Source organism: Acinonyx jubatus, chromosome A3 (genome assembly GCF_027475565.1).
Source record: "Acinonyx jubatus isolate Ajub_Pintada_27869175 chromosome A3, VMU_Ajub_asm_v1.0, whole genome shotgun sequence".
NCBI classification, from domain to species: domain Eukaryota; kingdom Metazoa; phylum Chordata; class Mammalia; order Carnivora; family Felidae; genus Acinonyx; species Acinonyx jubatus.
This window is the reverse complement of record NC_069388.1, coordinates 114,121,643-114,136,021: the sequence shown is the minus strand read 5'-3', so window position 1 is coordinate 114,136,021 and position 14,379 is coordinate 114,121,643. Positions and strand designations below refer to the sequence as shown.

General features: G+C 44.5%; 1 protein-coding gene and 1 non-coding gene across 2 annotated transcripts in view; one reads left to right on the top strand and one right to left on the bottom strand.

Moving 5' to 3' along the window:
* Nucleotides 1-14,379, bottom strand: part of ALK (ALK receptor tyrosine kinase) — a 671,492-nt gene that overhangs the window by 625,098 nt on the left and 32,015 nt on the right. The gene's annotated exons all lie outside the window — the stretch shown is intronic.
* TRNAQ-UUG (transfer RNA glutamine (anticodon UUG)) lies at nucleotides 6,117-6,201 on the top strand. Its single transcript has one exon. It is a non-coding gene; the product is annotated as a tRNA-Gln (tRNA).

Sequence of the window (14,379 nt, the reverse complement as noted above, 5' to 3'; positions counted from 1 at the left end):
TGCCCTCTCCATTCCTGACTTTAGCTTTTCCTCCTGGCCCTCATCTGCCTGACTGACTACTAGGTCATTCATTCAGCAAGCACTTACTGAGCCCCGCTCTGCCAGGTATGAATGCTAAAGGGCTGAAACACACAAAGACGCTGCACCTGAGTAAAATGCATTGGCTTCTCCCTGCATCCATGGCCCACTGGTACCCAGATTAAAAATCAGCCTCCGAGCTCTATCCTACAGAAGGGAGCTCAGAGCAAATCTCATACCACACACTTATATTTACATATGCCCCTATGGGGTCACACTTGCATATCAGAAATAAGCATGTAACTTTTTAATTTTAATTGTTGCCTATTTATAAGCTTGGAGGTTGACGTGGGCTAACATACACTCTCACCACAGACTCTCCATGCTTGCTGTTCCCTCTGCCTGGTGATCTTCCCCCCAGGTCTCCCCATGGCTCCACCTCCCTTATTATTCCTGCTCTAACATCAGCCTGTAGCAGGCACTTCCCTCACCTTTGTAAGTCAATGAGCACCTCATCACTGCCCATCCCCTTCCCCAGCTCCATTTCCTCCCTAAGGCTTGTTACCCCCTGATGTGCTATGTATTTCTTGGCTCATTATCTACTCTTCCTTCTACAATATAAAGGGAGTGGGAACTTTTCGACACCTGGAATGGCGTCTGCCAGAGTAGGCATTAAATAATCATTCATTTGTTCATTCACTTATTTGGCGAGTTAGCCAGTCAATCGTTTCCTGAACTCCAGAGGCCCCAGTCTATCCTTGATTTGATTGGTTCAGAATGTCACAGAATGCAGAGGCAAAATATGGGCAAGCCTCCCGCTTCCCCACTATCACACGGAGGCTCTGCCCTTCTGCGGTCTGGGAACCAGGGCTTCAGGGCAGGAGGGCTTTAGGACTCTCCTTGTGGCTGTCCCTGGCTTCACGGTGGGAGAACACTGCAGACTGTCTAGGAGGCTGCTGTTCCAGGAAGATGGAAGATGCAAGATCAGCTACCATGTAGCTCCCTGTAAAACAGAGGCAAGGAAGCCCCTCTTCCCTCTGCCCAGCACCAGAACACTGGCCTCTTTCTGAGACCCAGAGGAGAGACATGACAACCAGATCAGAGGGTGGGGGGCGGGGGGGGGGTCCACCTGCTTATTGCAGTCTGTAGGGGCCATTATCCCATCCATCCCAACTTGGGAGACAAATTGAGGAGGGTATTGTTTGGTAAGAATGGGTTTTCTGCTATTGTACAGAATAAAAAGCCGTCTCTTTCATTTTGTTGGATTGCAGGATAAATCAAGTGCACAGTTTTTTGTTTACAAAGAAACCACCTGTTTACCATTTGTAAAGGGACTTGATTGCCTCTGAGAAATATTGGTGTGGAGCTGCAGTATTCTACCCACTAAGGAGTACAGGAGGAGGTGTAGAAATAGGAGAGAAAAGACAAAGAAAGTTATGGGTCTTTAGGGAAACTCAGTCTCCAGGAGGCTGAGTGACAATAATCGGAACTATGATAAGCCAAGCCTTGGGGTAAATACATGTTCACTGCATCTGTTGTCCCCACACATTCCCGTAATTATCCATATTTTACAGATTGAGAAACCAATGCTCCATGGTCATGTGACTTGCCTGAACTCCACCCGCTGGTAAACCATTAACCACAGGTTTAATCCCAAGCTTCAGTTTTATTCTCTGACCATAATTATTCCTAGGCAAATACGCTGCGCTGTCCTGCTGGGGCAGTTTCTAACACAACTTCACCCAACTCAGATCTGGATGTTACTGCAGGCCCAGGTCACAACGGGGGCCTTGGAATTTCCAGCCCAGCCTGGAGAATGACCACCTGCTGCTGCTATGGGATTGGAGAGCAAAGGGAAGTACAGAGTTGCGCTGAGGGACTGGGGTGCATTAGAGCTGGCAAGTGTCTGGCACAGGGTCACTATGAGGACAGTGGCATCAGGAGATGGCTTTGTTCAGGAATCCAGTGTCAAGAAGGCTAGCCTGGTAGATGGGGCAGGGAGAGAGGCCAGGATATGGGGCTGCTCAGCAGGCTGGCTGAGCAAAGCAGGCAGAGGGGCTGAGCCATGAGCAGGCAAGAAACAGGACCGATGCTGGGGACATCACTGTGGTGGACCCTAGTGGCTCAGGGAACACAATTCTGCCAGCAGTAAACCCAGAACCATGAGTTCCTTTCAACTCAGTCAATTAGGGCCCTAAGCGCCCCCATGCATGGTCCTAAAGGGCTACAATCCACAGGTAGCCCAAGCCTGCATGTTAACAACGAGGACACACTGACCTGACCCAGCAAACAAGAATCCCTCCTACAGTCAATTCTCCTAGATTCTGAGAGCATCGGGCCTGGAAAACTTCCAACCTTTAGACCAAGCAGCTTAAGGAAATACTTTCATTTTCAACCAGTGCTTCTCAAAGTGGTGGCCCGTGCTGAAATAAGGATGCAGCAAAACACCGCGTCCCCCTTTGAGAATGTCTTTCAATGAAAACAGTGTCAACTGAACTAACCCGTGAGCTTAGTGACTCTGGTGCAAGATCCCTATCTCATCAATGACTGGTAATGGTGGATGAAGCAGTATGTGCTATTTTAAACCATTCTGCTCCAGCTCCTTGGTCTAATGTCCTCTCTCTCCCAAACCAACACTGCAACTCCATGTGTGTTCCAGAAGACTGACCGAACATGGGAAGTTGAGGCCTCAATGACTGGTCTGCTGGACAATGGTCTCTTTATCTTGACTCAAAAGATGGGGTGGCTGTAATGTACCGGCTTATTCCTGTCCCTTTACTCTCAAAAGCAACAGAGTCATTGTTCCTCGGAAACAAAGACAGCATGCCCACTTATGAATTAGAAAAGAAAAAAGACTGCCAGGTCAAAATCTTTTAGGGAGAAATTTCTCTTCCCTTCGGTAAGAAGCAGCCAGTAAGTTTCCTGTAAATCTGATAACTAACAAGGCTGAAACTTCATGGGCTGAATCTGTCAGAGAGAAGAAAGGCTGCCTGAATTATTTCAAAGGGACAAATTATTACTTCATAGTCATCGGACGCTAATCCCACTCTTTATCACCTGAGATGATGCTTTCTGACTGCCAGTGTCCCATGGCAGATTTACAGCAGATCCAAGAAACACCATCCGACAGATTTCTTTTACATCCATTAAAGGCTGCATCTTGTCAGAAAAAGGATTGGGAAAATGCCATCTTTTCTTCAGACCCATCCTTGGAGAGATGTCTGCCTCATTAATGACAAGGCCACTTTGTCATCTCTCAGAGCAAACCTCCCCCTGGCTGCCTTGGGGAAGACCCTGCTCCTCTCCTTTCTGCTTCATGCCTTTGCTACCTGTCAGGTTCCATCTTGATCGGGTCGGTGGTCACTCGGAATTAGCTGTGAAGTAGGAAGAACCAGCTGGGAAGGCTGCTGTGCCCCATGGCAAAAGGGTGTACCAATCTGATTTGGAAAGGAAGCAGAAGCTTGGGGTTTATCAGAGCCCTTCACTGATCTGCTGAGTAACCTTTGGCAATGGTTCTTAAATATTGGGGGGTCATGGATCCTGACAAAATCTGATGAAAACTATCCACTTTCTTCTCAACAACAACAACAAAGAGCTCATACATGCTACACACACACACACACACACACACACACACACACACACACCACATATGGACCACAGCCGAAAAGTCATTGACTTAGGGGTTGTCTCTGACCCCAAGACCTACCTATGCTCCTCTTTTCCTCTGTTATAGGTCCTTTGGGATGCATGGTTAGGTGGATTTGGATTTTCAGCAAGGAAAGGATAACCTAAGTGGGTTTATTATAATGGTATATCTCTGGAAGGGAGGAGGTCTGGGTTTTAATTCTTCCAGTCTCTAAGTGCTTGGGTGTAGGAGAGCTGTATTTCCTCTGGTCACCCAATCTTTAAGAAAGAGGGTGATGAATAACTTCTTCAAGGAGTCTTAAGAGTTCCTTAAGACACTACCAGGTGGTTCGAGCCAGGAGCAAGGGGGAAGCTATATGAGTAGAGGTTTGGGGTATTCTCTCACCTTCCCCTTAAATAAGAGCAGCTTTTCTGGGGGCACCTGGGTGGCTCATTCAGTTAAGCATCTGACTTCGGGTCATGATCTTACGGTTCATGAGTTCAAGCTCTGAATGGGGCTCTGTGTTGACAGCTCAGAGCCTGGAGCCTGCTTCAGATTCTGTGCCTCCCTCTCTCTCTGCCCCTCCCCCACTCACACTCTCTCTCTGTCTCTCTCAAAAACAAATAAACATTTTAAAAAATTAAAAAAAAAAAAAAAAAAGAGCAGCTCTTCTGGCCTTAAAGAGTTTGAGCAGCTGGATCATAGGATCTCTAGGGTCTCTTCCCGGGCTGACTTTCTAGGATTCTCAGTCTGACCAGGACAGAGAGATGAACCAAGGAAGGAAAGCCTCACTGGGTACCTCATATCCCCAGACTTGGCCTCTGCCCCAACTGAATGTAGGCCTATCTTCAACCTTCAGCCTCAGAGGTCAGTGACTCAAGCCAGACGAGAAGCAACATGTATGGAAGAAAGCAAGGAAGAAAGATATTGCTGGGGAAGGGGAAGATGCACACTGCTAAGCTCGCACTTACAACCCTTCCAGTTACAGACAGCCGAACCTTGCAAAGTTCCAGGGGCACCGAGTGAATGCTGAGAGAAACGGCAGGCTGCTCGCGATCCATTCAGTGTGGAACTGTGTTACTGGTATTGTTCTGCTAACTTGCTAAATAGCTATAATTAAAACAGGGCTATTATCATTAATTATGATCTTCCCTCTTCTGATTGGCAGGTTGGTGCTTTTACCAAGTTTCAGAGGAAGCAAGAAAGATAGATGGGGCTGAACTGTTCTGACTCTAGAGCAGAGGGCACAGTGGCATTGCGGGCACAGCAAACCTTTGTGCCCGTGGGGGGGGGGGGGCTCCCCTGCCAGCTCCTCCAGACACAGCAGCCTGCCGGCTGTCTCCCTGACTCCTCCACATGCTGTCACAAGCTGAGCCCTTGTACTCTTCACAAAGTAATGTGATGAGACTGGGGGAAGCAGGGGACACTCCACAGGCAGGCAAGAACAGGGAGAAAATTCTACTCGACTTTTTAAGGCTCAGCTGAAATGTCACCTCTTCCATGAAACTTTTCCTAACTCCCCACCCTCCCACAGCCCCTTCACCCTCTCTAGGTCACAATGAATCACTTTCTCATCATCATCTTCACTGCATGTATGCCTCCCCTTTCCCTTCGATGATGTCTACTGCCATCAAATGGGAGAGACACTCGGTAGAGGCTCCCCAACCCAGGGAGTCTTAGGAGTGGGGCCCACCCCATTGCACGACGCACTCCTTTCCTGAGCCTCCCCTCTTCAGTAGCCTGGTGAAGAACCCCACCACACCACTGCCCCCACCCATCTGCAAACAGGGATACCATTTGAGCTTGTCTAAACAAACATAAACATTTCCAAGTCTGCTATGAAATGCAAAAGGTTGTGAAGGATTATAAGTATGAGGGCCTTGATGTCTCCTCACAGAAAACCCTGGCTTGACCTAGAACACCTTCCAGAACCACGGTTGTCAGACTTGAAAGTATTAGGAGAATAAAGGCACACAGGAAGAAGCCAAGTGAAAATTGCATACAGGTCATTTAAAAACAATAAGAAAAAATAATGTATAAGCATAACATGATTTCTTGACATTAACTGTTACACTGGATTAAATTGAAACTTCACTTATTTACAAAACCTAGAAAATACCAAGTAAGTTTCTCTTTACCTGTGGGATAGACATGAGTCATCAAAGGAGCTGTTTACATTTTCATAATACTAGAGATGCCTGATAAAATACAGGACACCAAATTAAATCTGAATTTCAGATAAAGAGCAAATACATTTGAGATAGTGCATGACTATCCCAAATATTGTATGGAACATGTTTATCTGAAATTCAAGTTTAACTGGGCATCCTAAATTTTTACTTGCTAAATCTAGCAACTCTACCTAACACCCAAACATTTTTACTTGGTCATAAATGGAAAAACAAGTAAGCAAGCATACCCTTGATATTGACAGAGAATTTTTTCTTTAAAAAAAAAATGTTTTGGGGGAGCCTGGGTGGCTCAGTCGGTTAAGCGTCTGACTTTGGCTCAGGTCATGATCTCACAGTTCGTGGGTTCAAGCCCCACGTCAGGCTCTATGCTGACAGCTCAGAGCCTGGACCCTGCTTTGGATTCTGTGTTTCCCTCTCTCTCTGCTCCTGCCCTACTCATGCTGTGTGTGTGTGTGTGTCTCTCTCTCTCAAAAATAAACATAAAAAAAATGTTTTTTAATGTTCTTGATTTCCCTTTTAGGAAGGTCAACAGGATAGGGGCCCCCATCCAAAACTCACTCCGTCTACACACACAACACAAAGCCTGGACTGACTCCAGCCACTGTGGTGTGTTCGGCGATCCCCAGTCCCTCGGTCTTTTCCTTACTCTAGGCCTTTGTTTTCAGTAGCCTCTTGCCTGAGTGTTCTTAACCCGATCTCTGTCTGTGAAATCCTCAAGACCCACCTTACCTAGAAAATATTCCCCTTCCCTTCCCAGACTGTCCAGGCCTCTGCCCCATGACATTATTCATCAGTACATGATGATGAAATCCTGATCCCCACGCCCCATAGTGCCAGCATTCCTCCAGACACACAATGACATTCAGTAAAAAATGCTGAAATGAAATGCATTTCTTTCATGAGATAAATACAGAGCTGAGTAACTCAAAATCAATGGGGTAAAAACTAGGCTCAAATCTATTCACTCCTTGAAGAATGAGACAGAAGTTTCATATAGGCCAATTAATTACATTTGAGCCTTTTGCCTAAGACAAATCTATCACATGGGTGCAGCACATATGCACCTGGTCCTGTACCTCTTTGGTCACCTGCATCTTATCTGTTAACCCTCCGTCAGAGACTGGCTATATTAAAAAAAAGAAAAAAAAAGAAAAAAAAAAGATGAACTCAAAACTCAGACCAGAGATACCAATCATGTCTGTTTTTTTCCAGGAGGGAAGGGGAGGAAAAGTGCCTTTAGCTGAGCTGACAGTAATTTGTCTGTCCTAAGGGCAAATGAATCTCAACCTTATGCCATCAAAAAAAAAAAAAAAAGGTACAACCTGAGGAAAAGAGGCCTTCAAATCAGAGAGACCTACATTTAACTTCTAGGTGGTTCACCTTGGGCAGGTCCTATAACCTCTTTTGCTTCAGTCCCATCATTTATAACATAGGAATAATTACACCTAACTCATCAAAGTTGTTATGAAGAGTAGCAGATACAACACATTGAAGCACTTAGCTCAATACTCAGCAGAGTAGACACTTAATAGATGTCGGTTTTCAGATTCTGGTCGTAAGACTTGCCATGGTTTATACAGAAAAGATGAGAAGAGAAAGAATTGAAAGAGGAACACTCCCGCTTGAATTCAGGAACATCTTAATCCACCCCAGCATTTTGACGACTTCTGCACATTTCTCTTAATGCCTCCTTGAGTGAGTGATTATTGTTATTTTGTCTAGTGCTTCTACACTTTTATTGGGCATACAGTTTGCCTGGTACAGATACATTTCAGGTCTCTTGCTGCCTAACGAAGTACCATCAAAATGGAGTGGCTTAAAACAACACCATTTTATTATATTTCATGAATTTTATGGTTCACAACTTTAAGCAGGATTCAGCTAGGCAATTCTGCTCTGTGTGGCATCGACTGGGGTCCTTTGGTGGTATTCAGCTGGTGGATGGGCTGGTCTCAAGGGCCCCCAGTGGCTTCATTCATGCATCTGCACTTTGGCAAGGATGACTGGAAGTCGAGTCTTAGGAGCGACAGATCATTACAGTGCCTTCCTGGCTATGAGATGATGCTCAGACTTCGCACCTTGCAGCTGGTTTGCCCCACAATGAGCATCTCAAGAGAATCAGAAGGAAGCTACTCTCAGGAGAAAGCTACTTGGCCATTCCTGACCCACTCTCAGAAGGTCATGCAGAGTCACTCATGCCATATGCTATTGGTCAAAGCAGTCACAAGCTTAACCAGATTCAAGGGGAGGGGACACAGACTCCCCACTTCTCACCAACAGGAGTACCAAGGAATTTGGACCCAATTTTTAAACTGTCACCCTGGGAGTCTTGTTAAAATTCAGTTTCTGGTTCAGCAGGTCTGGGGTTGGACCTGGGATTCTGCATTTTTTAAAAAGGTCTCAAGTGATACTGCTACTACCGCTCCATGGATACACTGAGTAAGAAAGGTTTCGACAGCCCATTACATTCCATCTTCCACTGAACCAAAATCCTGTCTGCTCCTGTTTCTGTTGCCTCATTTCCTGGTAGCTTCATTTAATTTAAAACTCAGCCAGCCAATCTTTTCTTGCGCTCACTGGAAAGACTGCTATGTTCAGAGACCTTTATTTCCAAAGAAAGAAATGTCCCTGTGTTTACATTTTACAAGGGAGCTTACCACGACTAAAGGGTGGAACCTTTGGCAAATGAGGATGTCAGGTCAGGTAATCATAAAACCTTTTGGGCACCTTTTTCTCCACCATCTATTTGAGGAGAGACACATCCAAGAAGACACATGTAAGAAGAGGCCTCACTGGCTGTTTATCACCTCTGGACACTCAGACAAGATCGTGACTCAGCTAGCTGCTGACCAGTAAACACTTATGCCGTGGGTTCTGGTCATAGGCGTTAATGACCCAATTACCATGGATGTTTCTGGGTGTGGAGGGCTGGGCATGGAGGCACCAAGCATATAGTTCAATCAAGTATCTTTTCTATGAAAAAGGAGCATGTACTACCTGATGATCAAGGTTAACACAACTTCATTCACTAACATTTACTTGCGTATTTAAGGAATGATACAATTCGATGCAGGATCCAAAGAAATATAAACCTCTAGATAAAATAGGGTGATTTCTGGATTAATTCTCAACGGCTACAAATTACTATCTCCACAGCACCTATTTTCTTTAAAGAGGTGTTTCCCTTTGTTCAACCAAAACAAGTACGGATTTTTTTTCCCCTGTACAGAACTTCCAAGGGCTGTGCTGCTCCAGCAACTGAACCTAGTTCAGAACTCAGAGACGCATGGATACCACTGGCTTTGAAACATACCATATATTCTCCCGCCACCAAAAAAACCTCATGAATGCTTCTTTTCAATATACCATCTGGAGTAGTCTAAGTTCAAAGAAGTCAAGTTCAAGATATGTATGTGACTTCCTATCAATTTCTCAAAAACAATTTCCTCTTAATACGTTTTTCGTACCTTCATTCAAGACCATATGGAAAAAATACCAAGTTACATGCCAATTTCTTTTGTTTTTTTCAAGTTCATTTATTTTGACAGAGAAAGAGAAAGAACATACAAGTAGGGGAGGGGCAGATAGAGAAGCCCAAGGAGGCTCCACACTGTAAGTGTGGGGCTCAAACTCATGAACTGCAGGAGCATGACCTGAGTCAAAGTTGAATGCTTAACTGAATGAGCCATCCAGGCACCCCACATGCCAATTTCTAAGACCACTTCTTTCCTATTAGAAAATCTTACTCTAACATCCAGTATGCCATTTCCTCTGACTCTTGGGAAACCCACTGTTGGTACAAAAGAGGAATTTGCATCCTGTTTATTTGTATCAGAACATTTCATCAGGTGAAATCCTAAGAGGATCCCAACGTATAAAATTAATGGAGCTATGGTGGAATCAAAAGTGGGGAGATCTCCATCTCTGGACACAGTCTGAAAACCACTGGGTAGACGTTAATTTAAACAAAAAATGACTTTGAATAGAAAACTAGTGTGGCAGCTTCCTCTTTAAAAGTTGTGTCTTTTATGGGGCACCTTGGTGTCTCAGTAAGTTGAGTGTCTGGCTTCAGCTCAGGTCATGATCTCACGGTTTGTGGGTTGGAGCCCCGCATCGGGCAATGTGCTGACAGCTTACAGCCTGGAGCCTGCTTTGGATTCTGTGTCTCCTTCTCTCTCTGCCCCTCCCCCACTTGTGCTGTCTCTCTCTCTCAAAAATAAATAAATGTAATAAATTTTTTTTTTAAGTTGTGTCTTTTAGGGTGCCTGGGGGGCTCAGTCAGTTAAGCGTAACTCTTGATTTCAGCTCAGGTCATGATCTCACAGTTCGCGAGTTTGAGTCTGGCATTAAGCTCTGCACTGGCAGCATGGAGCCTGCTTGGGATTCTCATTCTCATTCTCTCTCTCCCTCCCTCCCTCCCTTCCTCCCTCTCTCTCTCTGCCCCTCCTCCATTCCCTCTTTTCTCTCTCTCTCAAAACAAATAAATAAACATTTAAGAGTTGTGTCTTTTTACTTTGTTAACATTTAAGCACTGGGTGTCATATGTAAGTGATGAATCACTAAATTCTACTCCTGAAATCATCATTATATTACATGTTAACTAACTTGAATTTAAATAAAATTTTAAAATTTTAAAAAAGAAAAGCACATTTGAATGGAACAAAATGTATCCAGAGCTGTACAATGATTTCTCTGCAGAAGGGAGAGAGAGAAAAGAAGGAAGAAGATCTGGAGGGATGGATCTATTTCGAGAGAGAGAGAGGGTGAATGAATGAAACTGGGGTTGGGGGTGGTGGATGGTCAGGTAAGGTGGATAGAGACTCTGATGGGGGCAGTCTCAAGTATTCTTAGTCCTGGATGACTGGCAGAGCAGTCACTCCATTTATGATGCAGCTTGTTACATAAAAAGGACAACCAGCTCACCAGCTATTTCTGGATTGTATTGGAAATAAACTGAAAAAACAAGACAACAGTGTGCTTTACAAATACATCATAGAGAAATGCTTCCAAAAATGTGTATATCCTAAGGGTTTAAGGCACCTACATGAGTATTTCCAGGCCATTTCCATTTTCAGTTGAACACAGAGCACATACAAGTAGGGGAGAAGCAAGCTCTGTCCTCTGTCTTAACTAGGCATTCATTTTGGCAGTAGACCCCTATGTTCCATGCCAGTGGCACCAGGATTTAACTGCTCTGTGGAACGTTCTTTTCCCCATGGCAATCAGACTGTATGCCACTAGAGTAAAGAGACCACGTCTTATATTTGGTAAACTTTGTTAGTACCTAACCTAACTTTCATCCTGTTTTAGGATGGAAAAAGTGGGAGTTTCCAAGGTCAAACAAGCCTGGGTCTGAATCCCCAAATGCCTTTGATGGAAATCTGGATTTCTGTGCACTGGGATTTCTAAAGGTGAATTTGAAATTCGATCTTTTGTTCTCTCTGCTACAAAGAAGCTACAGACTTAATGGTCCTTTTCTGGTCTCCTGGAACCCTAAAAATAAATATTTGAGGGAGTAGGATTTCCTTCTCAGGCAGAACCTGTCTTTAAGAGGGGAAGCAGCAGTTAGCTCCTTTCTCCTCTTACACAGGACCACCAATAGTTCCATATATTTGAATAATATTAAACAGTTTACAAAGTATTTTCACATTTTTCTTTCTTTGTGCTCAGAATCTCTGGGAAGTGGGCAGGGTAGATATCATAAGTCCTGTATTATATATGAGGCTAACCCAAAGTCGTTGGATTAATATACTGTGAACCTGGGTCTAAAAACAAAAGCTCCCAGCAGCTAAATGTCCCCTTGTCTCAATTCCACATAGTCAGAGGCTTGCCTCAGGCCACATGGACCAGGAGCAGGCTCAAGTCTGGGACAGAGGCCCTCAGCTCTTAGCTCAGTGGACATTTCATCAAAATGTAATAAAAGGGAAGTGGAAACTGCAGTGAAAGACACCTGAAGTTACATCCTAGATCTGCCATTCCTGACTGTATAACTTTGGTAAGTTAATTCCTTTGGAACTCAGTTTCTTCATCTATAAAATGGGGATGTTAGCACTTCCTTCAAGGGAGTTTGTGAGGATTAAGAGACCCAACATAAATGAAAGCCCAGGGCTTGGTGAGAAACATAATGGGTGCTCTATAAAAATTTGTCAAATTCGAATAAAGGAAGAAAAGGGGCCTTCCTGACCTAAAATGTTTTCTTCTATATAACTGTCACATCATGGTATTTGAAAATCATTACTTTGGGGGTAAAGACTCATCTCTTTCAAAAATGGAAAATGACCAGTCACGCACACGTTAGTGACACCTTGCAGCAGATATTTTTGAAAGAGGTGGATTTAGGAAAATAAGCATCCCAGGGTAATGGGAGACCTAGAGAGGATGCTGGGTGATGATCACCCTTTTATACTAACATGGGTAATACAGTACAACTTTGATGAGCATAACATTGCAATTAACACTTATCTACATTGGGAAGTTTCAGATCAAGTATTTCATTCATGCCTCCCAAACGCTTGTCAAATCATCATGGTCATAGACCATAGAAACTAGAAATGGCCTTAGAGATCACTCCACCACATCTCATTTAGAAATGACAAGTCTGAGGCCCATAAAGAAGAACATTTTATGATTCTGGGGAGGACCATAAGAAACTGCTAAATTCTGATGCTGCCTGGGAACAAGCGTTAACATTTGCATCCAACTGCTTAGGGAGATACTGAGTCACCATTGACTCACACAGCCCTGGAACTACCACCCAAGCACTGAGAACTAAGGAACAGGGAGGTCATCACCAGTCACAGTTAGAGAGGTAGAGATGAGGCAAGGCCTGAGTGCGACAGTGGTGGGAAGAACAGGCACAGCCCTCTGGACATTCAGCCTCTCCACACAGCGCCGGAGCTAAGAGCAAGATTCAGCAGAAGCCCATTCTCTGACCACGTGTCTATTATTTGGATAAACGGTGGCTTGACTGAGTTCCGCCACTCTCTCCCTGACCCAGTCAAATGACTTTGTACACAACCATGGTCTCAAGCATGAGGTGGACTCCATTACCATCCTGCAAATAGTCTCTCCTTCCCACCTTCCATGGGACGATATACTTCCCTGTCCCGATGACAGTGGCCTTGGCCTCAGAATTTCTTTTGGCAACTGGGACGTAGATGTGGTAAGGTAACAGCTCCAAGCAGAGTCTCTCTTGTACTAGTTCCCTCCGCCATGAGAATACTGACACTCAGGGCAGAGGTGCCCCCTCTTCATCCTGAATCCCAGAACGAGAAGGTGCATGGAGCAGAAGTTACCAACAGCCTAGAGCAGAGCAACAGTAGCCATCTCATGACACCAGTAAGCAGCGTGGATGAGAGATGTATAAATGGTATAAAGCAGTAAGAGTCTCAAGTTGTTTATCCAACATAACCCAAAGAGAATTTTCTACTACATTCTTCATCTGTCGGATTATGATTTCTGGGTAAAGAGACATACCTATTTCCCCTTCTAATAACTGCCTCTGATCACTTACTCTGCACTAGACCCTGTGCTAAATGCCTTTACAATCATTGGCTCACTTGATCTTCACAATGAGCTATAATCAAGATATTACTGTCCTCATTTTACAGATGATAAACTGAGAAAGTCTGATGGCTGACAGATGAAGGGACTGATCCATGACTGGTGGTTGACCCAGGACCTGAAACCAAGACCATCCATACCAGGGCCTGGCTCTCATCAGCACCACCCCAGACTTCTTCTATGGGCATCGATGAAATTGGGAAGCATAGAGGCCAGGACACCCAGAACCTCTTACCTGCTCCAGCACACATACTCTTTCCCAACAGAATATTATCTTTTTTTATTTTAAATAGGTTCTCGGGAGAGGGGGAAAGATGACTTGTGGAACTTCAGAATAATCTAAGTAGCCCCCAAGCCCATTTTTAAAAGTAAGTTTAATTCTGAGCCTTCCCAAGGTTGACACGGTCAATTCCATCATGCCCAGAGCCCAGGAGACCCAGCTTTATACAGCCGTCCAGCCCATTCTCCATTAGGGCACAGCAGTGCCTTGCCATGGCCATAATGCTTCTCCCCTTGATTTACAGCCCCATCTATTCTGGACCACTCCTGATGGGCTGTTGTCATCCCCTGCTGCCTGACAGTTTTAGGGATTCTTCTCAAGCCATAATTTCTGAATATTTCCACCCCTCCCCTTCCCTAGCCCTGGAATTTCAGCTACTTTCCATTCAGAAAAAGATTGCTCCATTTATTCTCAGCTTCATGGTCCTTTTTACATTTATCTACTGCTCAGCCGCCTTCCTGATCAGGTATTTAAAGATAAGCCAGTCTACTTCTGACGAGTGACCCTGCTCCTTTTTCTCATTGCTGAGTTTCTCCCTGGCAGACGCCATATCATTTTATATATTTGCAGGCTTCCAACTCATTCCATTATTCTTTTCCTCTTATCAAATGAGATAATGGATGTGGAAGGGCCTGAGAAACTAAAAAGAAGTACATAAATATTAGTTCCTTGTGGTGGCTGTTGTTTCTAGAACTAAC